Genomic DNA, 26646 nt, shown 5'->3' on the forward strand with positions numbered 1-26646 from the left:
ATTTTCTTAAAAGTATGAGGTGACATTTGTTTCCAGGTAGAGTGGCCGAGTGGTCTAAGGCGCTGGTTTAAGGCACCAATCTCTTCGTAGGCGTGGTTTCGAATCCCACCTCTATCAGCCTATTTTGTTTTCTAAGATTAATAATATGAAGCTCTTTCTTATTTGTCTGAGGTGACCTTTGTTTCCAGGTAGAGTGGCCGAGTGGTCTTAGGCGCTAGTTTTAGGCACCAGTCTCCTCGGGGGCGTGGGTTCGAATCCCACCTCTATCAGCTTGTTTTGTTTTCTTCGATTAATAATATGAACCATTTGCTTAATAGTCTGAGGTGACTTTTGTTTCCAGGTAGAGTGGCCGAGTGGTCTAAGAGGCTGGTTTTAGGCACCAGTCTCTTCGGGGGCGTGGGTTCGAATCCCACCTCTATCAGCCTATTTTGTTTTCTAGGATTAATAATATGAAGCTTTTTCTTATTAGTCTGTGGTGTCTATTGTTTCCAGGTAGAGTGGCCGAGTGGTCTAACACGCTGGTTTAAGGCACCTTTGTCTTCGGGGGGCGTGGGGTCGAATCCCACCTCTATCAGTCCATTTTGTTTTCTAACATTAATAATATGAATCTTTTGCTTATTAGTCTGAGGTGACGTTTGTGTCTAGGTAGAGTGGCCGAGTGGTCTAAGGCGCTGGTTTTAGGCACCAGTCTCTTCGGGGGCGTGGATTCGAATCCTACCTCTATCAGCATATTATGTTTTCTAGGATTAATAATATGTAGCTTTTGCTTATAAGTCTGAGATGACTTCTGATTCCCAGTTAGAGTGGCCGAATGGTTTAAGGCGGTGATTTTTGGCACCAGTCTGTTCGGGGCGGGGGATCGAATCCCACCTCTATCAGCTTATTTTGTTTTCTTCGATTAATAATATGAACCATTTGCTTATTAGTATGAGGTGAGTTTCGTTTCCAGGCAGAGTGGCCGAGCGGTCTAAGGCGCTGGTTTTAGGCACCAGTCTCTTCGAGGGCGTGGGTTCGAATCCCACCTCTATCAGCCTATTTTGTTTTCTAGGATTAATAATATGAAGCTTTTTCTTATTAGTCTATGGTGTCTATTGTTTCCAGGTAGCGTGGCCCAGTGGTCTAAGACGCTGGTTGAGGCACCATTGTCTTCGGGGGGCGTTGGTTCGAATCCCACCTCTATCAGTCCATTTTGTTTTCTAGCATTAATAATATGAATCTTTTGCTTATTAGTCTGAGGTGACGTTTGTGTCTAGGTAGAGTGGCCGAGTGGTCTAAGGCGCTGGTTTTAGGCACCAGTCTCTTCGGGGGCGTGGATTCGAATCCTACCTCTATCAGCATATTATGTTTTCTAGGATTAATAATATGTAGCTTTTGCTTATAAGTCTGAGATGACTTCTGATTCCCAGTTAGAGTGGCCGAATGGTTTAAGGCGGTGATTTTTGGCACCAGTCTGTTCGGGGCGGGGGATCGAATCCCACCTCTATCAGCTTATTTTGTTTTCTTCGATTAATAATATGAACCATTTGCTTATTAGTCTGAGGTGACGTTTGTTTCCAGGTAGAGTGGCCGAGTGGTCAGAGGCGCTGGTTTTAGGCACCAGTCTCTTCGGGGGCGTGGGTTCGAATCCCACCTCTATCAGCCTATTTTGTTTTCTAAGATTAATAATATGAAGCTTTTGCTTAATAGACTGAGTTTGCTATTGCTTTCAGGTAGAGTGGCCGAGTGGTCTTAGGCGCTAGTTTTAGGCACCAGTCTCTTCGGGGGCGTGGGTTCGAATCCCACCTCTATCAGCTTGTTTTGTTTTCTTGGATTAATAATATGAACCATTTGGTTACTAGTCTGAGGTGACTTTTGTTTCCAGGTAGAGTGGCCGAGTGGTCTAAGAGGCACCAGTCTCTTCGGGGGCGTGGGTTCGAATCCCACCTCTATCAGCCTATTTTGTTTTCTAGGATTAATAATATGAAGCTTTTTCTTATTAGTCTGTGGTGTCTATTGTTTCCAGGTAGAGTGGCCGAGTGGTCTAACACGCTGGTTTAAGGCACCTTTGTCTTCGGCGGGCGTGGGGTCGAATCCCACCTCTATCAGTCCATTTTGTTTTCTAACATTAATAATATGAATCTTTTGCATATTAGTCTGAGGTGACGTTTGTTTTTAGGTAGAGTGGCCGAGTGGTCTAAGGCGCTGATTTTTGGCAGCAGTCTGTTCGGGGCGTGACCTCTATCAGCTTGTTTTGTTTCCTTCGATTAATAATATGAACCATTTGCTTATTAGTATGAGGTGAGTTTCGTTTCCAGGCAGAGTTGCCGAGCGGTCTAAGGCGCTGGTTTTAGGCACCAATCTCTTCGTAGGCGTGGTTTCGAATCCCACCTCTATCAGCCTATTTTGTTTTCTAAGATTAATAATATGAAGCTCTTTCTTATTTGTCTGAGGTGACCTTTGTTTCCAGGTAGAGTGGCCGAGTGGTCTTAGGCGCTAGTTTTAGGCACCAGTCTCCTCGGGGGCGTGGGTTCGAATCCCACCTCTATCAGCTTGTTTTGTTTTCTTCGATTAATAATATGAACCATTTGCTTAATAGTCTGAGGTGACTTTTGTTTCCAGGTAGAGTGGCCGAGTGGTCTAAGAGGCTGGTTTTAGGCACCAGTCTCTTCGGGGGCGTGGGTTCGAATCCCACCTCTATCAGCCTATTTTGTTTTCTAGGATTAATAATATGAAGCTTTTTCTTATTAGTCTGTGGTGTCTATTGTTTCCAGGTAGAGTGGCCGAGTGGTCTAACACGCTGGTTTAAGGCACCTTTGTCTTCGGGGGGCGTGGGGTCGAATCCCACCTCTATCAGTCCATTTTGTTTTCTAACATTAATAATATGAATCTTTTGCATATTAGTCTGAGGTGACGTTTGTTTTTAGGTAGAGTGGCCGAGTGGTCTAAGGCGCTGATTTTTGGCAGCAGTCTGTTCGGGGCGTGACCTCTATCAGCTTGTTTTGTTTTCTTCGATTAATAATATGAACCATTTGCTTATTAGTATGAGGTGAGTTTCGTTTCCAGGCAGAGTGGCCGAGCGGTCTAAGGCGCTGGTTTTAGGCACCAGTCTCTTCGAGGGCGTGGGTTCGAATCCCACCTCTATCAGCCTATTTTGTTTTCTAGGATTAATAATATGAAGCTTTTTCTTATTAGTCTATGGTGTCTATTGTTTCCAGGTAGAGTGGCCCAGTGGTCTAAGACGCTGGTTGAGGCACCATTGTCTTCGGGGGGCGTTGGTTCGAATCCCACCTCTATCAGTCCATTTTGTTTTCTAGCATTAATAATATGAATCTTTTGCTTATTAGTCTGAGGTGACGTTTGTGTCTAGGTAGAGTGGCCGAGTGGTCTAAGGCGCTGGTTTTAGGCACCAGTCTCTTCGGGGGCGTGGATTCGAATCCTACCTCTATCAGCATATTATGTTTTCTAGGATTAATAATATGTAGCTTTTGCTTATAAGTCTGAGATGACTTCTGATTCCCAGTTAGAGTGGCCGAATGGTTTAAGGCGGTGATTTTTGGCACCAGTCTGTTCGGGGCGGGGGATCGAATCCCACCTCTATCAGCTTATTTTGTTTTCTTCGATTAATAATATGAACCATTTGCTTATTAGTCTGAGGTGACGTTTGTTTCCAGGTAGAGTGGCCGAGTGGTCAGAGGCGCTGGTTTTAGGCACCAGTCTCTTCGGGGGCGTGGGTTCGAATCCCACCTCTATCAGCCTATTTTGTTTTCTAAGATTAATAATATGAAGCTTTTGCTTAATAGACTGAGTTTGCTATTGCTTTCAGGTAGAGTGGCCGAGTGGTCTTAGGCGCTAGTTTTAGGCACCAGTCTCTTCGGGGGCGTGGGTTCGAATCCCACCTCTATCAGCTTGTTTTGTTTTCTTCGATTAATAATATGAACCATTTGCTTACTAGTCTGAGGTGACTTTTGTTTCCAGGTAGAGTGGCCGAGTGGTCTAAGAGGCACCAGTCTCTTCGGGGGCGTGGGTTCGAATCCCACCTCTATCAGCCTATTTTGTTTTCTAGGATTAATAATATGAAGCTTTTTCTTATTAGTCTGTGGTGTCTATTGTTTCCAGGTAGAGTGGCCGAGTGGTCTAACACGCTGGTTTAAGGCACCTTTGTCTTCGGCGGGCGTGGGGTCGAATCCCACCTCTATCAGTCCATTTTGTTTTCTAACATTAATAATATGAATCTTTTGCATATTAGTCTGAGGTGACGTTTGTTTTTAGGTAGAGTGGCCGAGTGGTCTAAGGCGCTGATTTTTGGCAGCAGTCTGTTCGGGGCGTGACCTCTATCAGCTTGTTTTGTTGCCTTCGATTAATAATATGAACCATTTGCTTATTAGTATGAGGTGAGTTTCGTTTCCAGGCAGAGTTGCCGAGCGGTCTAAGGCGCTGGTTTTAGGCACCAGTCTCTTCGAGGGCGTGGGTTCGAATCCCACCTCTACCAGCCTATTTTGTTTTCTAGGATTAATAATATGAAGCTTTTTCTTATTAGTCTATGGTGTCTATTGTTTCCAGGTAGAGTGGCCCAGTGGTCTAAGACGCTGGTTTAAGGCACCATTGTCTTCGGGGGCGTTGGTTCGAATCCCACCTCTATCAGTCCATTTTGTTTTCTAGCATTAATAATATGAATCTTTTGCTTATTAGTCTGAGGTGACGTTTGTGTCTAGGTAGAGTGGCCGAGTGGTCTAAGGCGCTGGTTTTAGGCACCAGTCTCTTCGGGGGCGTGGGATCGAGTCCCACCTCTATCAGTCCATTTTGTTTTCTAGCATTAATAATATGAATCTTTTGCTTATTAGTCTGAGGTGACGTTTGTTTCCAGGTAGAGTGGCCGAGCGGTCTAAGGCGTTGGTTTTAGGCACCAGTCTTTCGGGGGCGTGGGTTTGAATCCTACCTCTTTCAGCATATTATGTTTTCTAGGATTAATAATATGAAGCATTTGCTTATAAGTCTGAGATGACTTCTGATTCCCAGTTAGAGTGGCCGAATGGTTTAAGGCGGTGATTTTTGGCACCAGTCTGTTCGGGGCGGGGGATCGAATCCCACCTCTATCAGCTTATTTTGTTTTCTTCGATTAATAATATGAACCATTTGCTTATTAGTCTGAGGTGACGTTTGTTTCCAGGTAGAGTGGCCGAGTGGTCAGAGGCGCTGGTTTTAGGCACCAGTCTCTTCGGGGGCGTGGGTTCGAATCCCACCTCTATCAGCCTATTTTGTTTTCTAGGATTATTAATATGAAGCTTTTTATTATTAGTATGAGGTGAGTTTCGTTTCCAGGCAGAGTTGCCGAGCGGTCTAAGGCGCTGGTTTTAGGCACCAGTCTCTTCGAGGGCGTGGGTTCGAATCCCACCTCTACCAGCCTATTTTGTTTTCTAGGATTAATAATATGAAGCTTTTTCTTATTAGTCTATGGTGTCTATTGTTTCCAGGTAGAGTGGCCCAGTGGTCTAAGACGCTGGTTTAAGGCACCATTGTCTTCGGGGGCGTTGGTTCGAATCCCACCTCTATCAGTCCATTTTGTTTTCTAGCATTAATAATATGAATCTTTTGCTTATTAGTCTGAGGTGACGTTTGTGTCTAGGTAGAGTGGCCGAGTGGTCTAAGGCGCTGGTTTTAGGCACCAGTCTCTTCGGGGGCGTGGGATCGAGTCCCACCTCTATCAGTCCATTTTGTTTTCTAGCATTAATAATATGAATCTTTTGCTTATTAGTCTGAGGTGACGTTTGTTTCCAGGTAGAGTGGCCGAGCGGTCTAAGGCGTTGGTTTTAGGCACCAGTCTTTTCGGGGGCGTGGGTTTGAATCCTACCTCTTTCAGCATATTATGTTTTCTAGGATTAATAATATGAAGCATTTGCTTATAAGTCTGAGATGACTTCTGATTCCCAGTTAGAGTGGCCGAATGGTTTAAGGCGGTGATTTTTGGCACCAGTCTGTTCGGGGCGGGGGATCGAATCCCACCTCTATCAGCTTATTTTGTTTTCTTCGATTAATAATATGAACCATTTGCTTATTAGTCTGAGGTGACGTTTGTTTCCAGGTAGAGTGGCCGAGTGGTCAGAGGCGCTGGTTTTAGGCACCAGTCTCTTCGGGGGCGTGGGTTCGAATCCCACCTCTATCAGCCTATTTTGTTTTCTAGGATTAATAATATGAAGCTTTTTCTTATTAGTCTATGGTGTCTATTGTTTCCAGGTAGAGTGGCCCAGTGGTCTAAGACGCTGGTTTAAGGCACCATTGTCTTCGGGGGCGTTGGTTCGAATCCCACCTCTATCAGTCCATTTTGTTTTCTAGCATTAATAATATGAATCTTTTGCTTATTAGTCTGAGGTGACGTTTGTGTCTAGGTAGAGTGGCCGAGTGGTCTAAGGCGCTGGTTTTAGGCACCAGTCTCTTCGGGGGCGTGGGATCGAGTCCCACCTCTATCAGTCCATTTTGTTTTCTAGCATTAATAATATGAATCTTTTGCTTATTAGTCTGAGGTGACGTTTGTTTCCAGGTAGAGTGGCCGAGCGGTCTAAGGCGTTGGTTTTAGGCACCAGTCTTTTCGGGGGCGTGGGTTTGAATCCTACCTCTTTCAGCATATTATGTTTTCTAGGATTAATAATATGAAGCATTTGCTTATAAGTCTGAGATGACTTCTGATTCCCAGTTAGAGTGGCCGAATGGTTTAAGGCGGTGATTTTTGGCACCAGTCTGTTCGGGGCGGGGGATCGAATCCCACCTCTATCAGCTTATTTTGTTTTCTTCGATTAATAATATGAACCATTTGCTTATTAGTCTGAGGTGACGTTTGTTTCCAGGTAGAGTGGCCAGAGGCGCTGGTTTTAGGCACCAGTCTCTTCGGGGGCGTGGGTTCGAATCCCACCTCTATCAGCCTATTTTGTTTTCTAGGATTATTAATATGAAGCTTTTTATTATTAGTCTGAGGTGACGTTTGTTTCCAGGTAGAGTGGCCGAGTGGTCTAAGGCGCTGGATTTAGGCACCAGTCTCTTCGGGGGCGTGGGATCGAGTCCCACCTCTATCAGTCCATTTTGTTTTCTAGGATTAATAATATGAATCTTTTGCTTGTTAGCATGAGGTGACGTTTGTTTCCAGGTAGAGTGGCCGAGTGGTCTAAGGCGCTGGTTTTAGGCACCAAATTTTCGGGAGCGTGGGTTCGAATCCCACCTCTATCAGCCTATTTGTTTTCTAAGATTAATAATATGAAGCTTTTGCTTAATAGACTGAGCTTGCTATTGCTTTCAGGTAGAGTGGCCGAGTGGTCTTAAGCGCTAGTTTAGGGCACCAGTCTCATCGGGGGCGTGGGTTAGAATCCCACCTTCATCAGTTTATTTTGTTTTCTAGGATTAATAATATGAAGCTTTTGCTTATAAGTCTGAGATGACTTCTGATTCCCAGTTAGAGTGGCCGAATGGTTTAAGGCGGAGATTTTTGGCACCAGTCTGTTCGGGGCGTGGGATCGAATCCCACCTCTATCAGCTTCTTTTGTTTTCTTCGATTAATAATATGAACCATTTGCTTACTAGTCTGAGGTGACGTTAGTAGTAAACCACCTGAGTTATGGAGTGTTAACTAGGTTATTAAAATGTACCGCCAGCCTTCTAGCGCTTTAGACTCGCGCGAGACTTACGCGTGAGTCTAGAATGGGGGAAAAGTCGGTTTTTTATCCGGGTGGGTTTCTCTAACTTCGTTTATTGGTCGATATTGGGGGTCGTTAATTGATTAGGTCTTTGTTAATTGGTTAAAGGGTTAAGGCGTGAACTTGTCTCTCTTTATTCGTGACGTAATCGTCAGAGTTAAATTAGAGTTTGTCTGATAAGAGAGTGATCTCTTTTTATCTCGGTTATTCGCCTTGAAGAGAGCAGTGAGTTCTAATGGATATCTTTTTACACCCAATGCGTTATATAGTGACGTATCAGCGATTCAAAGGGCGCGAGGATTTCCAATATATGGTCGCGTATCTTTTAGATCAATGCACTATGTATACAATATGTTTCGAACACCGAGTATCTGAAAGTGGGAAAATCGCTCGTGTTACGAAGAAATGCCCGATGTTTAAAGATAGAGAGCCTCAACAAAAGATATCGAGTACCAGAATCAGGTGGAAATTTTGAAACGATTCTTATTACCTAGAAGTGCCATTATTTTGGAGGAATTAGATGATGGACTGTTATTTACCCGATTGGGTCACGGTATAAATCAACCAAGAGCCAAAGCCCCGGAAACGGATTCACCGGCGCCATTGTGTTTAGAAGAAAAAGCCGAATTTTACGGTAATGACTTTATAAAATACATACAGGAACAAATGAGTAAATTCGGTACTCCCGATAGTTTTCATCATGAACATTTACCCGTTTTATTTCCAAGAATATGTTAATGTAATCTTCTCTATAACGTAGGAAGCGATTAAGGTTGCTCTCGGTGTAGTGGTTAGCGCGTTTTTTCGCCAATCAATAGGTCGCGAGATCGAACCCCACTCTAACCATCACATCGAGTTCAACCTTTTATTTCTAAATAAAATTGGATAACGTGTAAATCCTCATTCATTTTTAAATAAAATATCAATTATGTCGGTCAATTCTTTTTTCGTTACTCTGTTAAGTGATAAAACTGATGAATATCCCGATAATTCACAATCGTCTTTCACGGTGAAATTAGGTAAACCAATTATTCTTTCAAACGATTGGGAAATTGGTTTATCGGAAATATTAACACCAAAAATTTCAACCGTAATAGACAATACCTGTAACTCTTTCGAAATACAGGTACCTGAACAATATTTAATGAATGTTGGCCGGGACGTTAGAAGAGTACAGTTAATACCGCAAAAGTACGAAGGTTCGAAAGATAAAAATGGAAACGCCAGTAGTAGGGACTATACAGATGCGCAGAGATCCAAGATGGCCGCCACCCAAGATGGCCGCCCTCTACCAAACTCAAACCAAAATTTCCACCCAAAGATTAAGCTAAATTCCTACCTGATGAACCCTACCTTCCACCATGCTATGACTCTTTAGAGGGGTTTTACCTATTTTTCCCCCAAAACAAGCTCGGCTAACCCTCGGAGGGTGTAGTTCTTTTTGCAAGATCCCCGTTTAAATTTAAGACCCAAGATTACGTTATTGTATGAGAAAATCTTACCTGACATACCCTGCCTTCCACCGTGCTATGTCGCCGTCTATGAATATTAACGGGGGTGGGTTTAACCCATTTTTCCCCAAACAAGCCCGGATTAACCCTCCAACCAAAGATTGGACCATAAAAAATCCTACCTGACTTACCCTGCCTTCCACCATGCTATTAAGGGGGTTTTACCCCCTTTTAATAGCTCCAGACTACCACGAGTTCCTACCTTGTGTTATTTTCAACACCCATGACGTCATCTTCTTAATCAAAACAAAAACAAGCTATATTCAACCTTGGCGTCATCCCCCAATCTTACCCTGCCTGCTAGGGTGCTAGTAATGGGCGGTACCCCTTTAATAAACCCAAACCAGCCCGGACTTTAAAAAATCTTACCTCCAGTCCTACCTTCCAGCGTGTTATTAAGGGGAAATGACCTAATTAATAACCCTCCAAACAAGCTCGGACTACCAGCCCTACTGGTAAAGCTGCTTTCAACCTGGGCATCCATGACGTCATCCTTCCAACTCAAACTAATATGAAATTATTGGCGCCATATTTAAAAAACTTCTCTCCAGCCCCGCCTTCTAGCGGACTATTTTAGTAACCATTAATAGCTGTGACCCGTTCAATGGTCATGAACAAGTTCGAACCAGCCCTACTAGTAAAGGGTACCAAATTTAAAAAACTTACAACCAGCCCCTCCTTCTAGCGGATTATTTTAGTAACTAATAAGGTAATTTACCCATATAATCAATTAAAACAAGTCCGGACCAGCCCTAGTCGTAGAGGGTGCTTTCAACCTGGGTGACTATGACGTCATCCTCCAGACTCAGACTCAAACCAAAACTAAAATATATTAATTATATAATTATACGAGCCATGGCTTCTAGCGGGCTATTTTAGTAACTATTAAGGGAATTTACCCATTGAACAAATCGAAACTAGCCCGGATCAGTCTAGGCTTATCGATGTAGAGGTTGCAGCCCAAGAAAAAAAACCCGAAACAAGTTCAATCCCTGCCTTTCACCCTGTTATTTTATGCCTTAAACTGTACTTTAAATAGATGTCACCCATTGAAGGGTTTCCGAACTAGTCAAAACAAACCCAATTATGTCTGGTCCAACCAAGTTTCGTCCAAGTATAGATTTACCCCCCTTTGATTGGACTAATAATGGGTGGATTACTTATGTACCTGCTACCGTTTGATTACTTACCCATGTAGATGTTCCAAGGATGATGTTTTAACTAGGGTGTGCCTGTTGGCTTAGCGAAAATAAACGTTGCCAGTGGTTAGTTGACGAAAAGCAAGGTTTTCTCATGCTGTAAACGAAGACGTAGCGAGTTCAAATCCCGGTGTACAAATAAGCAAGCTCGGATTAACCTGGATTCGTATACAGGGTGTTACTGTTTAATTAATTGTACGTAGATCCGACCATTTACGCCATTAATAGGGGTAACCAATTTAAGTACGTTTGCCTTAACTCGAACACGTACAGACCGTCGCTGTTTAAATTTTCCCGCCAGCAATTTATGGCCTTTTATTATTCGCCGGCAAAAAAACTTGATTTTGAGCCAAATCAAACTTTTTCCCTTCAAAGCCAAAAGTTAATGAAAAAACAGACACACATTTTAAAAAACAAAAGATATTTACTCTTACGTCTTGTACAAAAATTGAATACAAAATAAACAAATGAGTAGCCAAACAAAGGCGTTATTTGTGTTTTTAAAGTGTCCATATATCTATACAAAACAATTCATTTCTAAATACCTAGATTTTCCATTTAGCCGTTAAGAGAGAGAGAAATTTGGATTTGCGCGAGTTTTACTCGCCTCAATATAGCCAGGGGCAAAAAAAAAGAGATTCTAAAAAAAAGAAGGTCATTCTTCGCGGCTTCAGTGAGAGATATTTCCGGAAGCTTTTTATCAATTTTAACGAGACTAGAGTTTTAAACTAGATACAGAATAAATCTTTATACATTTTTTTACCTCTAACAACGACAAATAAGACGGGGAAACTAATATTTTCATCCTTTCGTCAGGCGAAAAAAAACTCAAATATTAGCCAATTAGTACGATCTTTAAGGGAAAATCCAGGTCCACATTCCGAAAACTCAAAACATTTAATCTGCATCAAGAATGCGTAAGGCAGAGCAGGATTCCCCCTTATTTCAGCAGTCCCCAATTATTTTACGAGAGCCACCAAAGAACCCTCATTGGGCCCCTGGTTTATGAATCTTGACAAGTAAACAAGCGGGTTTTTTGTCACATATAAAAAGATTTTCTGTAAAGCTTTTACAGAAAAACCCCATTATGTGGCAAGAAACTCGCTTCCTTGCCCATTAAAACTCATAGATTAAAGGTAAATGATAACCCATTGGGGGGCTCGCGTAATTCCCGGAGAAATTAATATTGACAAAATATTAATAATCCTCAAAAAGCGGGCTGCAACAAAAAAAATAGATTAGCTAAAGTCTGGTACATAGCAAGTGGCTGTACATACCGAGTCACGCTTCGGAACTTAGTCATTAAATAATTCCTGTGTTTTTGAAAACTTTTAATATAGAAAACATTTGGCTGCGAATCCATAATTTTAGAAGTGATGAGGCCCTCGTTATCGCTTTTTACGGGTTAACGATGGCGTTAAAGTACCGCCAACAAGATCGTAATGCGCGGCCGTCAAATTCAACTTAAATATTCAAGAAAATTTTCTCACAAATATATATTGCTAAGTCTAAATATATTTCTTTAACTTCCGCGGCAAAAATAAGAGATTCTACCCCGTTACTCACCGATTGTAAAGAGAGACGCCTTCAGGGTCTCAAAGAGTTTAAATTGTTAACATTTAAAAAACCAGTATATATACCGTCAAAAAATTAGGTCCCCCCAACCCTTTTTTTACGTCTAGTCTTGTACTCACCTTGATTTTCTTTTTTCCCCACTACAGAAAGCCAGTTTTTTTCCGCGTAATTTACTTTCTCTCTCTTAGCGGCGAAAGACTCGCAAATAACCTTGAGAGGGAGGAGTGAAATATTTCCGTACCTCGTTACAAAAGACCTAAGAATGGTTTAAAGTTACACGCTGGGCTGGTCAAAGAAAGGGATAAAATACCTACATTGAGAGGAAGGATGTGTCTCGATTAAAAAAAAATCACCCATAGATTGCTTACCGGTCCAATTTTTTTCTATTACAAGGAATCCCAGCTGAATATTATGCTAGAGGCAAACCTCTGAAATTGATGCCAATGAGAATTACGTCAATCATAGAGGTGACTAAATTGAATATGCTGTAGAGAGTGGAGGGTGTCTTAAAAAACTGTTACTTAGTGGCTTATTTTTTAAGCTGTAAAATTAACGTGTTAAATAAATCTGTTTCCTTTTCTATTTTTATACTAGAGCTATCTTTGGAGTCTGTAATAAGTATACATGCCTCTAAGTAAAAAATATTATAGGATAATTCATTGTGACTTAATTATAGTCCTTCTAGAGATAATGTTTATAAATATACCAAAATAAGCAACCGTTACCCTTCCAAACAAATAAGAAACATGACTAGAAAAGTAGATAAATATTAAAATAAGCTAGCCAATCATTTTTGACAAGTTATGTACTTTGACATATTACTCTAAGGTAACGCAAAAGAAAAAAATCCTGATATTTTTTGTGGCTAAAAGGTGAAAAAAAACAAAGCGACTATAATAGAGAAAATTCTTGACATGTCCTATATGACAAATTAATTGTAACACTGTTTCGTGTGTTTCTCAGGTTTTCGAGTATTAACTCACACATTTTGATTTATGGCAAGCGAAAAAACACCTTGTATAATGGGAGGAGAAGATGTTAAACTTTCCGCTAATAAATTCATAATTGACTTTTACATATATATTTATAAAGTTAGAAATCTCTATTTAGCTCAAGGTCCTAGTTTTTTTGTATGCAGAAGCTTGTTTGGGCGTGTTTCGAATAGTTAAATTTGAATAAGCCAATACTTTCAAGATTTTAAAATTCAATAAATAGGAAAAAGTTAATTAGGCATAAAATTAGAAATCTCTAAGAGGTCTAAGATTTTTTCGTATTCAAATAATTCAAAGAGATCGTGTTATATATAGAAGCCCGAGGGGACAAATATTATTCGTATGCAAAAGCTTGTTTGGGCGTGTTCTAAATAATTTAATTTGAATAATTCACATAAGATCGCATTATATAAAGAAAAAATTTTAATGAAGGTTAAAAGTAATTATTTTGGGAGGGAGAAAAATGGTTTTTTAATATGATATAAATTTAAATAATTGTATATTAATATTAAACTATAGGGGTATTTTTTATATAGGCAGGTATGGCATTATCCTTTATAATTTTTAGTATCAACTCCACAATAAATAAAAATGTATTTTTGGGGGGCATAAATAATATCAATTTTTGGGAGTATTTAAAGACCAGAGTCTCGATACTTTCTTCATTCGAAAATTTTCTAGACGCTTTCTGTCGCTTTACAAGCTCTTAAACACTTGTAAGTAATGTCTAGTTTAATTCCTTGCGGTCGCTCTATGATATGGAGGGTGAATAGAAAGCTCTATGACAATCCTGATTTAAAGGATTTTACTTGGGATGATTTATTTAGAGATGTTTGGGATAAAAATACTTTAACGGACGCGCAGAAAAGGAACATTTGGCGTAAAATGACAGGGGCATACAATGCTTCTTTCTTAGTGTTTACGATTCAAGACGTCTATAATCACCATTATAGACCTGACGCGAATTTACTCCACGCTCTCGTTAGAGGTTGTTCCAATTACACGGACCATATGTTTTTTAAAGTCGAAAACGATGGTATCTTTACTAGCTGGTGGTTCAGCCCCAACGCGAACAAATTTTGGTTTTCAAACCCATTTTGCATACAGGAGCGAAAAGAACGCGATAGAATAGAAAGCTACGAAATACAATACGATATGGCAGTTGATTATACCTTCAATGCTCTGGAGGATTTATGCTGGTTGAGACTATTTCGCCAACACAGAATCCTGGAAAAACCCCATGTCCAGTTTGCATTGCGGCTCATTTCTAAACACCTTTTCCAAGCTCGCGTTTTTGTCAGCGTAACCCAATTTTTTACGACTATTAACAACCCCCAAAACAATAGCTCGGTCCGAATAAGTAGATTTACAACGTGGATAGTTCCTCCGCACACCTTTTCTAAAATAGAGTGTCCGTACGGGCCCATACATCACGCTTCGGTGAAATGTGCGGCGCGTTATTGGTATTACGGGGGATATTGTTTTCACGAAGAAACGTTCTATAGACGTGTCTAAAGGCTCGTTTTCAATCAAGCAAAAAGCTTACGCTTTTTGCTTACGATTGAGGTGGCAAAAAAGTGTATTTTCAATCAGCGCGCTACCGCGTGAGAAAAAAGCAAACTGCAAAACTACTTACCGTTTTCAAACTGGTCGCGCAAAGCTTTTAAAGCGTGCGTTTACCGATATCACGTGATAGTGGGCGGGTACCAAAGCATTTTCGGCCCTAAAACTATAAACAAATATGGCGGTCACCTCGAAAAGACGGAGTATGCTAAGCCTCGGTTCCGTCAGTTTGCTTTATGTCTCACCAAATTTTAACAGCGCCACCTTTTTTAGCTGCCTATCTTTCTATCTGGTGCATTTCTTTTATTATTTATTTTTTTCTGCCATTTTCAAAAATAGTATAATTGTTACAAGTTATTCAATGTAAAATATAACACTAAAAATCTCCGAGTCGAAGGGTCAACACACACTCAGAGGTCACATCCTCCATCGCGCTTCAAAGCAAAAAGTTAACGCAAATATCTACGGAGGATAGATATCTGCTTGAACTAACATTCAAGCAAAAGCGCGCCTATGAAAGCTTAAAGCTTCAGCCCAAGCGCGATTGAAAACGGCTAAATATTTTGCTTTTGCGTTTTGCTGTGATTTTTCAAGCAAAAGCTTGCGTTTTTGATCAAAAAAGCTTGATTGAAAACGGGGCTTCAGACATGTGTTTTAAACTATGCTTGCTGCAACTCACGAGGATAAATAGACCGTGCCCTAAAGAAAAGACTCACTTTCGACAGTCCCTAGCTAGATGGTATTTAAAGAAAGCCATGTATATAGCGGGCGTAGCTCGCCTAAATTGCAATACCACCTGGTGTTTAACATTATCAGACATTATGCAAGGACTGATCGACAGCGACGCGTTACCCTTTTTAGTAACGTTGATTTAAAATAATTGAATGGTCAAGCGACGGTGAAGATTTAAAACGGCCGGCGGATAAAGACAAACAGTGAGCTTAAGAATTACAATATCAAACTGGTCCTTAGTTTTGCTAATTACCCGAATTATATGTTTTTTAATATTAAGGCTATTCTGTAGTATATTAGAATAGGGTTATAATTAACTTTGCGTAATTATATATAAGTTCCAGTTTAAATAGTACAGAGAGTAGTTGCGATAATACAATTGTGGTGAAATATTTTTATTAGAAATTCTAATCCATCTTTGAAGCGCTTTTATTCTCCAAAAAAAATGTAAGTAATATATTTGATATAAATATATTTGTATGTATTTCTTTTTAAAAACTTTGGTGATAATTTAGGGCCAGCGTCGAGAGCTTTGTGGACGTTATTAAGAAGCAAGGTTTTGCCCCCGTGCCCCGTAACGGGCATCTTTATTGTCCACATTGCGAAGGGACATTAAAGGACACGCCCGATTATGGCCAATTAAATTACTATTGCACGACGCGCGACTGTAATTATTTTAGAAAATGCGTTTTAGTCCAGTGCAAACAATATATCAGTTTTGCCAAGCGTAGCGACCAGCGGCATTTGCTTAGCACACGGAACTTTTGTTCACTTTGCGGTGAATTTTGGTACCGTGTAAAAGACATATGCCCCTGTTACGAGTGGTCCTGTGATTGACTGGTAATTCTCAATTGGTACTATTATTTGTTTTAAAAAGTGTAAATTTTTGACTGAATGTTACTGTATAAAATTTAGGTTAAGTCTCAACACAAGGATGCTGTTGTTTTTTATTTTTTTGATTAATTTTATATTTTTTATGTTAATTTTTTTAGTTATTTAATATTTTATTTTTCTATGTTAATTTTTTTAGTTATTTAATATTTTATTTTTCTATGTTAATTTTTTAGTTATTTAATATTTTATTTTTCTATGTTAATTTTTTAGTTATTTAATATATTATTTTTGTTAGTAATTAAAATATATTAGTTTTAAAATAAATTATTTATAAAATATGTTTTTATTATTTTAATTATTGTATTTTGACAGGCAGATGTATACATTAAAAAAAAAGGTTTATATAGATTCATGACGCATTAATTCTCATCTAAATTACCTTGATAACCTCAAAAAAAATAATCGCGCTAAAGTTTACTTTAAAATAAGACAGAAATTGATGTCTGGGAGTTTTTAAAAAAAACCTTTAATAATCTCTGAATATCGGGAACAGGCAAGAGGTCTATGAATAACCTGTTCTCATTTTTTAAAGAAATGTTTGGAAATTAGTTTAGCCTAAAGTGTTTAAGAAAGTATTTGATTAAAGTATCTTTTAATAGCTGTCAACCTTTTTTGCTTATTTAATTTCAACCCGCTTAAAAATTTAAATTAAGCAAAAATATTTAATAAAAATTATTATTGTGAAATAAAAAATGCATTAGTACGATATTAGAAGACGTTAAAAAAATCTCCAGTTTAAGCAACAAAATAAACAATTAAAACAAGCCTAATGATTCTTTTTCGGGGAGAAACAACTTGGAACTACTCTCCGTAACGAATTGCCTTCAATAATTTAAGCAAGATCAACTTGGTCTAAATTATTTCGTTGCTGGAAAAATTAAATATTTACATTGGGTTTTATTTAGAAAGCTTTTCAAGTATGGGTATTCAAAATTACCTGATTTGAATTCAGTTCACAATTGGTCAGTTATCTAGGGTAAAATTTAGGTAATACTTTAGGCCTTTCACGCCAGCAAATGTTTGTATTATATTCAACAGGGTTCGTTCGTTAAGGTGTTAAAAATTTAATAATAAATGCATGCATTTTTTTTAAAAAAAATGAAAATCGCCAGAGATTTTGCATGACTTTTTTTCCCTTCATTACATTTGCAAGTGTATTTGGAACTATCTTGAGACATAGAACAAAAAATATCCGTAGATTCGTAACTAATATCCAGAACACAATGCGCGTTATTTTTGGCTCAAATTTCCTTCCCCTCTTGTTCGCAAACACCCTCGCATTTTTCCGTTTTCACTTAAGACCATTCCCGGGTAACACTCGCATTTATAAGTACTGTTATTGGAAGAATTGGGGCTGCAAACGGTTTTGATGTCGGAAAAAATTATCATTTCCTTTGATTTCGCATATATCGAAGCAATTCAAATCGGAATCAGGGATCAAACCAATGGGACATTGGCAATAATACGTTGCGTTATTAGATTCATTAACGTGACATTCTGCATTAAGATTCTGACATTCAAAAGCTGCTTATATTTTATAACAAAGGCATAAATTTTTTTTAAGAAAAATTTTAAATTTTAAAATTCACCGGTGATTTTTAAAATTTTAAAAAATTTTAAAATTTAAAATTTTTCTTAAAAAAATTTATGCCTTTGTTATAAATTATAAGCAGCTTTTGAATGTCAAAATCTTAATGCCAAATGTTACGTTAAAAAATTCATGCATTTTAAAAATCGCTGGGGATTTTTATTTTTTTTAAAAGAAAGTGAATGTCAAAATCGTTGAGCAGAATGCCGTGTTAATCAAACTGATACATCAACCTATTACTGTGAATGTCCCGCCGGGCTATTCGAAGATGAAACACCAAATTTGCGGTGATATTTACCGAGTGAAAAATGACAGTGAATGCCAGGATTTTAAAGCCGAATGCCGTGTTGATGAAACTAATAACTCAACGTATTACTGCGAATATCATGCTGGACTGCTCGAGGATAATACCCAAGCATGCGAAAATATTTGTAAAACTATGGGAAATAACGCCTGCTTAGAGCTTAAAGCCGAATGCGTCGTATCGAGTCAGGAAAATACTACATTTTTCTGCGAATGCTCAGCTGGTCACTATGATAGTCAGGCTGGCATTTGCGTTGACATTGGCGAATCAAAAGGGGATATTGAATGTCAGAATCTTAATGCAGAATGTCACGTTAATGAATCTAATAACGCAACGTATTATTGCCAATGTCCCATTGGTTTGATCCCTGATTCCGATTTGAATTGCTTCGATATATGCGAAATCAAAGGAAATGATAATTTTTTCCGACATCAAAACCGTTTGCAGCCCCAATTCTTCCAATAACAGTACTTATAAATGCGAGTGTTACCCGGGAATGGTCTTAAGTGAAAACGGAAAAATGCGAGGGTGTTTGCGAACAAGAGGGGAAGGAAATTTGAGCCAAAAATAACGCGCATTGTGTTCTGGATATTAGTTACGAATCTACGGATATTTTTTGTTCTATGTCTCAAGATAGTTCCAAATACACTTGCAAATGTAATGAAGGGAAAAAAAGTCATGCAAAATCTCTGGCGATTTTCATTTTTTTTAAAAAAAATGCATGCATTTATTATTAAATTTTTAACACCTTAACGAACGAACCCTGTTGAATATAATACAAACATTTGCTGGCGTGAAAGGCCTAAAGTATTACCTAAATTTTACCCTAGATAACTGACCAATTGTGAACTGAATTCAAATCAGGTAATTTTGAATACCCATACTTGAAAAGCTTTCTAAATAAAACCCAATGTAAATATTTAATTTTTCCAGCAACGAAATAATTTAGACCAAGTTGATCTTGCTTAAATTATTGAAGGCAATTCGTTACGGAGAGTAGTTCCAAGTTGTTTCTCCCCGAAAAAGAATCATTAGGCTTGTTTTAATTGTTTATTTTGTTGCTTAAACTGGAGATTTTTTTAACGTCTTCTAATATCGTACTAATGCATTTTTTATTTCACAATAATAATTTTTATTAAATATTTTTGCTTAATTTAAATTTTTAAGCGGGTTGAAATTAAATAAGCAAGAAAGGTTGACAGCTATTAAAAGATACTTTAATCAAATACTTTCTTAAACACTTTAGGCTAAACTAATTTCCAAACATTTCTTTAAAAAATGAGAACAGGTTATTCATAGACCTCTTGCCTGTTCCCGATATTCAGAGATTATTAAAGGTTTTTTTTAAAAACTCCCAGACATCAATTTCTGTCTTATTTTAAAGTAAACTTTAGCGCGATTATTTTTTTTGAGGTTATCAAGGTAATTTAGATGAGAATTAATGCGTCATGAATCTATATAAACCTTTTTTTTTAATGTATACATCTGCCTGTCAAAATACAATAATTAAAATAATAAAAACATATTTTATAAATAATTTATTTTAAAACTAATATATTTTAATTACTAACAAAAATAATATATTAAATAACTAAAAAATTAACATAGAAAAATAAAATATTAAATAACTAAAAAATTAACATAGAAAAATAAAATATTAAATAACTAAAAAAATTAACATAGAAAAATAAAATATTAAATAACTAAAAAAATTAACATAAAAAATATAAAATTAATCAAAAAAATAAAAAACAACAGCATCCTTGTGTTGAGACTTAACCTAAATTTTATACAGTAACATTCAGTCAAAAATTTACACTTTTTAAAACAAATAATAGTACCAATTGAGAATTACCAGTCAATCACAGGACCACTCGTAACAGGGGCATATGTCTTTTACACGGTACCAAAATTCACCGCAAAGTGAACAAAAGTTCCGTGTGCTAAGCAAATGCCGCTGGTCGCTACGCTTGGCAAAACTGATATATTGTTTGCACTGGACTAAAACGCATTTTCTAAAATAATTACAGTCGCGCGTCGTGCAATAGTAATTTAATTGGCCATAATCGGGCGTGTCCTTTAATGTCCCTTCGCAATGTGGACAATAAAGATGCCCGTTACGGGGCACGGGGGCAAAACCTTGCTTCTTAATAACGTCCACAAAGCTCTCGACGCTGGCCCTAAATTATCACCAAAGTTTTTAAAAAGAAATACATACAAATATATTTATATCAAATATATTACTTACATTTTTTTTGGAGAATAAAAGCGCTTCAAAGATGGATTAGAATTTCTAATAAAAATATTTCACCACAATTGTATTATCGCAACTACTCTCTGTACTATTTAAACTGGAACTTATATATAATTACGCAAAGTTAATTATAACCCTATTCTAATATACTACAGAATAGCCTTAATATTAAAAAACATATAATTCGGGTAATTAGCAAAACTAAGGACCAGTTTGATATTGTAATTCTTAAGCTCACTGTTTGTCTTTATCCGCCGGCCGTTTTAAATCTTCACCGTCGCTTGACCATTCAATTATTTTAAATCAACGTTACTAAAAAGGGTAACGCGTCGCTGTCGATCAGTCCTTGCATAATGTCTGATAATGTTAAACACCAGGTGGTATTGCAATTTAGGCGAGCTACGCCCGCTATATACATGGCTTTCTTTAAATACCATCTAGCTAGGGACTGTCGAAAGTGAGTCTTTTCTTTAGGGCACGGTCTATTTATCCTCGTGAGTTGCAGCAAGCATAGTTTAAAACACATGTCTGATCCCTTAGATAGCATTGCATGGTGCAGCTACAATCACCCCTTTCAATGATAAAACACCTCTGCTACTAGGTTTTTGACGACCAGAATTAACGCCTGTTAATATATTCTATTTTAGTAAAGATTGTGAAGTTATATTATTAAAATGTAAAATTATACTTGGTATACCATAAACTACACTAGTTTACACATTCAATAGTTGAATAACTTCTATTCCAGAGTCATGTTACCGATATACAGTACACTAGCCCTAAACATGTGGGAATTGGGGAAAATAGTCTGCTATTTAAAGGTTCACGAAATAGATAGCGTAAAGAACCTAAACATAGAGGTTAAAGGTTACTGCACTGACCTTTGACTAAATCGACACAAAATTCTGACATTACACCCTACGTTCAGTGTCAATTGAAAAGCTAACTGAACTGAACCACTATCTTTCCTTGCTTGCATGACCATCCAATCTCAGCCCAGAATCCAATTTCGCCTCAAAACATAAGCCGCCAATAAGAAGCCAGAATCCAGTACTCTTCGGACCAATGAGCGACGATAATCCAAGTGGGCGCGGAAATCTAAGCCTTATATTTACTTAATTGTATAAAATTTCAATATTATAATTGCGTAAAACGAATTCAACGTTGTTTGTTGATGGGACGCGCCTTGCATTTGAATTTCGTTCCCTCCCTTTAAGGGGCCGGAGAATTTTTCTTTGCCGCCGTCTTTCGGTCGCTTCAGCCCTGAAAACAGCTGTAATGAGAAATTTTATTTACTAGGCCTAGGCCTATATAAATGTATGCGCTCAGTGTGTTGTTGTGTTTGCATTTTAATGCTTCTAATCGTTGTGCGCGTCGAGGTTTACGAATCCAACGTGTTTTGAGAAATCAAAATCAAGGGTGGATACTATCCTATATGATCTAACCATTTAATCGGTTACTATTCGGTATTCGGCCTATTCGGCCATTTTTTTCGTATTCGGTATTCGGCCGAATATTTCGTAATATTCGGCCGAATACCGAATCTCTAATCATGAAGGAAAAAAACGGAAAAATTACTCAAAAATTATTTATTTCAATAACAATTTTTACTTTAATATTTATAATCTACCAGTGCTAAGTTGTGATGAATAAACAAAAGCATATAGTGACACGATCTACTCGCAAATGAACCAAAAACCTAAAGACGCTATAGACGGGTCCTATAGTGTTAAAGAGAGCGCGTTGAAAAATCGTAACTTCCAGCTTTTCATTCCCTCCTTCCCGAGTTTATCACCAACGTTGAAAGCTTCCGCGCAGGCGCGCTGTATCAGAGGCGGTAGAGAGCGGATCTAAACAGTGTATCCCTCTCTCTGCTTGCGCGCCAATATTGCACAGAGCAGTAATCGCGTTAGAGCTAGTGCCGAGAGGAGAGTTTTCCCACGTGACCCTACATTTCGCGTAGCCGTCTGCCTATTCACCTCACCATTCCATACCCTTCTTCCATGATGAGACCTGTCCCATTGCTGTCCGTGCGGGGGATGTACGTATTTCGCGGAACGGGTTACAGCTCATAACCGGTTTCGCGCGAGTTGCACATATCTCACGCCCGAATATTCTGTATTCGGTATTCGGCATTATCAATATTCGCGGCATCACTACCATACAGCTCCAATAATATATACATAGACAGTTATATAAATTTGTGTTTGAGTGTTAGATATTTTAAATGTGGGAATGGAAGTCGGGGAAACTAGTTCATTAAGGAGTGAGTTCCATATGGGAATTGACCCTCGAAAAAACGAGTGCTTCATTGGGTCCTTACGGGAGGGTGGAAGAAACAGCATAAGTCGTGGCCGCGGGTGGTATAGAAAGTAGGGGCATTTTTAAAATAAGGCTGACCGGGCGTGTGGAGTATGCGAAGCAAGCTGATGAGGTCGAGATAAGTACGTCGCGAGGACAAAGACCCCAACCCGAAGAAGGAAAGTCTAGAGGAGCGAGGGAGCTGCCGTAGATGAGAAGGGATTTTCGAAGCACGAGCTTGGACGTAGTTAACAAATTAATCATCATGGGCTTGATAAGGGTTCCATAGTTGACTACCAAATTCTAATATGGGAAGGACATAACAGTTAAATAGGCGTGTCATTAATGGATTCGAGATTTTGGGGAAATTAGCTTTGATCGTTGCTAGTAGGCCATTGGCACGACTAGAAGCTTGCTAGATGTGACTATGAAAAGTTAAATTGTGGGAGATGTGCGCACCTAGATCGCGACACTCATTGACCCGCTGTATGTTTTGATTGTTAAAGAAGTAAGGGGATGGAAAACTGACGTCAATTTTTGAACGTTGAATGGACACGACTAAAGATTTTTGGCCATTGAAGGCCAGAATATTTGCTCTTGACCAAGCTTCAAGGCGAATAAGGTCAGACTGCAATAGGTGAACATTGTTGTAACAACGGATCACTCGATAAATTTTTGAATCGTCCGCAAAGAGGCATAGCTGGGAGACGAGGTTAGTAGGGAGATGATTAATATATATTAGGAACAATAGGGGCCCAAGTACGCTTCCGCTAGTGACTGGAAGGGAATCACTAAGACAGGCACCAACACGTACCGATTGGGTTCGATGGAGAAGATACGACTGAATTCAACGATAAACATTATTACGGATGCCTAAGGCCTGAAGCTTGGTCAAAAGACACTGATGGGGTACCGTATCAAAAGCGTTAGCAATATCCAGATAAATAATGTCCACACTGTGGCCATCGTCAAAAGCCTGAAACCATGTGTGAAGGGTACATAGGAGATTGGACTCAACTGACCGATTGTTTAGGAAACCGTGTTGAAACGAACTTAGGTGAGGGGTAGCAAACTCTAACAGGGGTTCGCGGAGACACTTAACAAAAACTTTGCAAAAAGTTGAAGTAAGGCTAATCGGTCGATAAGTTGTCGCGTCACTTCGACTGCCCTTGCCCTTATAAATAGGGGTTACATGAGCGGTGCACCAATCCAGGGGGAGAATGCCTTCGGAAAGGGAGAGTCTAAAAAGAGCGTGAAGTAGTGAGATAGGGACAAAGCACAGTTTTTAAGAAGGCGATATGGTATGTTATCCGGGCCAGAGGCACTTTTTGCATCTAGTGCGTGGAGTATATGGTAAATATCATGGCCAGTGGGAAGGAAGTCAGGCATGGTAAATGATAGTGTTGGGGGTAGGTCGGAAGATCTTGATGGTTCGAATTAAAGTTGCTGACGAGGGTTTGATTGAGAAAGTTTGCCATTTCGTAATCCAAGTTGGTTTTCTGGCCATTGCGTAAGTGCATATTGAGACGCGACGGTAGCGAACGAATTTGATTGTGCACAAACCGGTAAAAAGCACGAGAGTTAGTTTTAACAGATTTGAGTTTACGCTGAAACGATGTGGATGTAGCGGAACGGACTCCGGAGACAATTTATGATTGGTTGGGTTTGGGTTTTGTACTGATGTTAAGCGCTGGTCCCCAGAATTACCCTTAAGACGTAACTTTTTCCAAAGGCGTTCTTTTTCTCGGATCGCACGCTTGGTGGACAGAGAAAGCCATGGCTTGGTATTGCGTTTTGCTGAATGGTTAAATAAAGGTATACTTTGAGAGAAGTAAGCAATGAGAGTGGTTTTGAATTATTGCCAAGCTTCCTCAGTTGGTAATTGATGTAAGGGGGACCAGTCATGACCAGCTAATAATAAGTTAAGTAGCGTGTAGTCACCCTGGCTGTAGTCATAATCGAAGACAGTTTTTTAGGGTAGGTGTAGTTACTGAAGGAAGGGGATAGATCGCATGTATCTTAGCGTGGTCACTGCCCCCAACTGGCGTAAGGAAAGTAACTGTCGGTTGAATGTGAGCCTTTGTTATGAAAAGGTCGAGAGTACTTGCTTCAGGCAAGACTAAGCACGGGTAGGTTTCTTTTAAGTAGGATCCCAAGCCTATTTTGGGTCTCTTGGATTAGGTTCCCAAGCCTATTTTGGGTCTCTTGGATTAGGTTCACAAGCCTATTTTGGGTCTCTTGGATTAGGTTCCCAAGCCTATCTTGGTTTCTCTATTGTCATTTTAATTATAGAGAGGATTTAACTGGAATGAATCAAGATTAATGTTAGCTATGAATACATGAAATAGAAAATACAGTAACCCCATATATTAAAATACTCACACTTTGTGAACCTTTCTGGACAAGGGTTTGTGAACAAGTTCCTTCATTTTCTCATATCGCGCAGAAATGTTTCTTGAGAAGTTGTCAATTAACGTGGGAACCAATTTTTCACAAATTAGTTTAGCAATTCACAAAAGAGGATTGGTGAATTTTAAATTTTTGGCTGTAAATAAGACGTTATGTTAGAGCAGATGTGAGCTGAATTTTGGAAAATAGGAATGGATTTCTCCACAAATCTTGCTACAACAGATATCAATATCACAAATGACTGGCATGGATATCGCAATGCCCCTCGATCAACATATGCGATCAGGTCTAGAAGAGGGGAATTTTGACGAGGCATCGACAAATTCATTTGGCACAAACCACAAAATTGTCTTTCTTCCGTTAGCCTCAGCCAGCTAATACCGCCATACTAGCTAATTTCAGGGTAGCTCTTTCAGGTGGTGGAACTTCAGAGAGAGCGTCTATTATAGACAGGACAAGAGCAGGAAGCACTGGAACTAAAGACGAGGAATTGTGCTCATCCTGGTCTTCATCATCAAATTCAGGAAGCGCTGGAAGTTCTGGGAAGACATCCGCTGGAACATTGGCATAGCTGGTCGAACTACTTGAAGCGATGGTTCTTCCCTTCTTCAAAATGTTCACTATGGCGAAAGTAGTGGCTCGAGCATCTAGCATATCATTTCCTCCTGATGATGAACGAAGCTTGCAAAAAAAAAGTTCTACATTATTACTCAACAATTTCCTTGTTAACACACTGTGGAACCCTTCTTCGAGCAGATAACCAACACATGCAACTGTGGACTCAGTGGTGATCCTGACTGCCTCATACGTCTCAGTTGTTAGGATGTACGGTTGTTTCTGGAACTGTAGATTTTCCAAATAGTCAAGAAAATCGGTTTTCAACCACCCAAGACGCTCATCGTCGATATAGGAGAAAGGGATCTTGTTTTCATTCCTAGACTGGAATGCATCCTTTTTGTTGCAGATGTTGTGCAAATCATAACATTTTTGGATAATTTAATGTATTCTACAGTAGCACCTGCTGTTCTGAACTTAAAAGCCAGAGGATGAGTGTTACTATGCGATTGTAAATATTCAATCGCAGCAATGACAGGGGTTGAAAAGATATCAACTGCTCTACGCACATTCATTTTTTCAAAGTTTGATAGATAAACATGCTTTCGACTTAAGAATCTGACAGGCTTAACTATTTCGTCTTTCTGGAGATCATACAAAAACTAAATATACTTACCAGAGATTTCATATGATCCATCTTTACTTTCTTTGTCCAAAAGTTGGGTTTTGATATTTTTAACAGCGTGATCGGGATCAAAACTTAAAAATAGCTTCCTCTCGGGGTAGCATGGGTGTGGAACTAAGGAAACTAATGTAGTTCGAGGACCGTTACCAAATCGTCGCATCATTGCCACGTTGGTCTTAGCGTTGTCAGTAACGAGTCTCACAAAAAAAAATCCACAAGCCTCAACATCCTGGATTACGGAAAATGTAATTGCATGAAGATCTTCTCCTGTAGTTTGTTTGGAAAAAAGTAAGCCACTGGGATGGTATAGGAAGTTGAGAGCCCATTGATCACAAAACACAGCAACTGGTTGGCAACAACTGGTTCTTTAGTCAAAGTCGACTCACAATTACTTTCGTCACCAGCCGCTGACAGCTTTTCAATGTG

General features: G+C 39.0%; 22 non-coding genes across 22 annotated transcripts; all 22 read left to right on the top strand.

Moving 5' to 3' along the window:
* Window positions 1-187: 187 nt before the first annotated feature.
* TRNAL-UAG (transfer RNA leucine (anticodon UAG)) lies at window positions 188-269 on the top strand. Its single transcript has one exon. It is a non-coding gene; the product is annotated as a tRNA-Leu (tRNA).
* A 70-nt stretch (window positions 270-339) lies between these two features.
* Window positions 340-421, top strand: TRNAL-UAG (transfer RNA leucine (anticodon UAG)). The gene has a single exon. It is a non-coding gene; the product is annotated as a tRNA-Leu (tRNA).
* A 223-nt stretch (window positions 422-644) lies between these two features.
* On the top strand, window positions 645-726 carry TRNAL-UAG (transfer RNA leucine (anticodon UAG)). Its single transcript has one exon. It is a non-coding gene; the product is annotated as a tRNA-Leu (tRNA).
* A 222-nt stretch (window positions 727-948) lies between these two features.
* Window positions 949-1030, top strand: TRNAL-UAG (transfer RNA leucine (anticodon UAG)). Its single transcript has one exon. It is a non-coding gene; the product is annotated as a tRNA-Leu (tRNA).
* Window positions 1031-1252: 222 nt separating this feature from the next.
* On the top strand, window positions 1253-1334 carry TRNAL-UAG (transfer RNA leucine (anticodon UAG)). The gene has a single exon. It is a non-coding gene; the product is annotated as a tRNA-Leu (tRNA).
* A 222-nt stretch (window positions 1335-1556) lies between these two features.
* On the top strand, window positions 1557-1638 carry TRNAL-UAG (transfer RNA leucine (anticodon UAG)). Its single transcript has one exon. It is a non-coding gene; the product is annotated as a tRNA-Leu (tRNA).
* A 70-nt stretch (window positions 1639-1708) lies between these two features.
* TRNAL-UAG (transfer RNA leucine (anticodon UAG)) lies at window positions 1709-1790 on the top strand. The gene has a single exon. It is a non-coding gene; the product is annotated as a tRNA-Leu (tRNA).
* A 655-nt stretch (window positions 1791-2445) lies between these two features.
* TRNAL-UAG (transfer RNA leucine (anticodon UAG)) lies at window positions 2446-2527 on the top strand. The gene has a single exon. It is a non-coding gene; the product is annotated as a tRNA-Leu (tRNA).
* A 70-nt stretch (window positions 2528-2597) lies between these two features.
* Window positions 2598-2679, top strand: TRNAL-UAG (transfer RNA leucine (anticodon UAG)). The gene has a single exon. It is a non-coding gene; the product is annotated as a tRNA-Leu (tRNA).
* A 362-nt stretch (window positions 2680-3041) lies between these two features.
* Window positions 3042-3123, top strand: TRNAL-UAG (transfer RNA leucine (anticodon UAG)). The gene has a single exon. It is a non-coding gene; the product is annotated as a tRNA-Leu (tRNA).
* A 222-nt stretch (window positions 3124-3345) lies between these two features.
* On the top strand, window positions 3346-3427 carry TRNAL-UAG (transfer RNA leucine (anticodon UAG)). Its single transcript has one exon. It is a non-coding gene; the product is annotated as a tRNA-Leu (tRNA).
* Window positions 3428-3649: 222 nt separating this feature from the next.
* TRNAL-UAG (transfer RNA leucine (anticodon UAG)) lies at window positions 3650-3731 on the top strand. Its single transcript has one exon. It is a non-coding gene; the product is annotated as a tRNA-Leu (tRNA).
* A 70-nt stretch (window positions 3732-3801) lies between these two features.
* On the top strand, window positions 3802-3883 carry TRNAL-UAG (transfer RNA leucine (anticodon UAG)). Its single transcript has one exon. It is a non-coding gene; the product is annotated as a tRNA-Leu (tRNA).
* Window positions 3884-4386: 503 nt separating this feature from the next.
* Window positions 4387-4468, top strand: TRNAL-UAG (transfer RNA leucine (anticodon UAG)). The gene has a single exon. It is a non-coding gene; the product is annotated as a tRNA-Leu (tRNA).
* Window positions 4469-4690: 222 nt separating this feature from the next.
* On the top strand, window positions 4691-4772 carry TRNAL-UAG (transfer RNA leucine (anticodon UAG)). Its single transcript has one exon. It is a non-coding gene; the product is annotated as a tRNA-Leu (tRNA).
* Window positions 4773-5145: 373 nt separating this feature from the next.
* On the top strand, window positions 5146-5227 carry TRNAL-UAG (transfer RNA leucine (anticodon UAG)). The gene has a single exon. It is a non-coding gene; the product is annotated as a tRNA-Leu (tRNA).
* Window positions 5228-5297: 70 nt separating this feature from the next.
* TRNAL-UAG (transfer RNA leucine (anticodon UAG)) lies at window positions 5298-5379 on the top strand. The gene has a single exon. It is a non-coding gene; the product is annotated as a tRNA-Leu (tRNA).
* A 222-nt stretch (window positions 5380-5601) lies between these two features.
* TRNAL-UAG (transfer RNA leucine (anticodon UAG)) lies at window positions 5602-5683 on the top strand. The gene has a single exon. It is a non-coding gene; the product is annotated as a tRNA-Leu (tRNA).
* A 374-nt stretch (window positions 5684-6057) lies between these two features.
* TRNAL-UAG (transfer RNA leucine (anticodon UAG)) lies at window positions 6058-6139 on the top strand. Its single transcript has one exon. It is a non-coding gene; the product is annotated as a tRNA-Leu (tRNA).
* A 222-nt stretch (window positions 6140-6361) lies between these two features.
* TRNAL-UAG (transfer RNA leucine (anticodon UAG)) lies at window positions 6362-6443 on the top strand. The gene has a single exon. It is a non-coding gene; the product is annotated as a tRNA-Leu (tRNA).
* A 518-nt stretch (window positions 6444-6961) lies between these two features.
* Window positions 6962-7043, top strand: TRNAL-UAG (transfer RNA leucine (anticodon UAG)). The gene has a single exon. It is a non-coding gene; the product is annotated as a tRNA-Leu (tRNA).
* A 70-nt stretch (window positions 7044-7113) lies between these two features.
* On the top strand, window positions 7114-7194 carry TRNAL-UAG (transfer RNA leucine (anticodon UAG)). Its single transcript has one exon. It is a non-coding gene; the product is annotated as a tRNA-Leu (tRNA).
* Window positions 7195-26646: the final 19452 nt, after the last annotated feature.

The sequence above is a fragment of the Phalangium opilio genome, unplaced genomic scaffold (genome assembly GCF_054372755.1).
Source record: "Phalangium opilio isolate 3A_F unplaced genomic scaffold, DU_Popi_V2 ptg000040l_1, whole genome shotgun sequence".
NCBI classification, from domain to species: Eukaryota; Metazoa; Arthropoda; class Arachnida; order Opiliones; family Phalangiidae; genus Phalangium; species Phalangium opilio.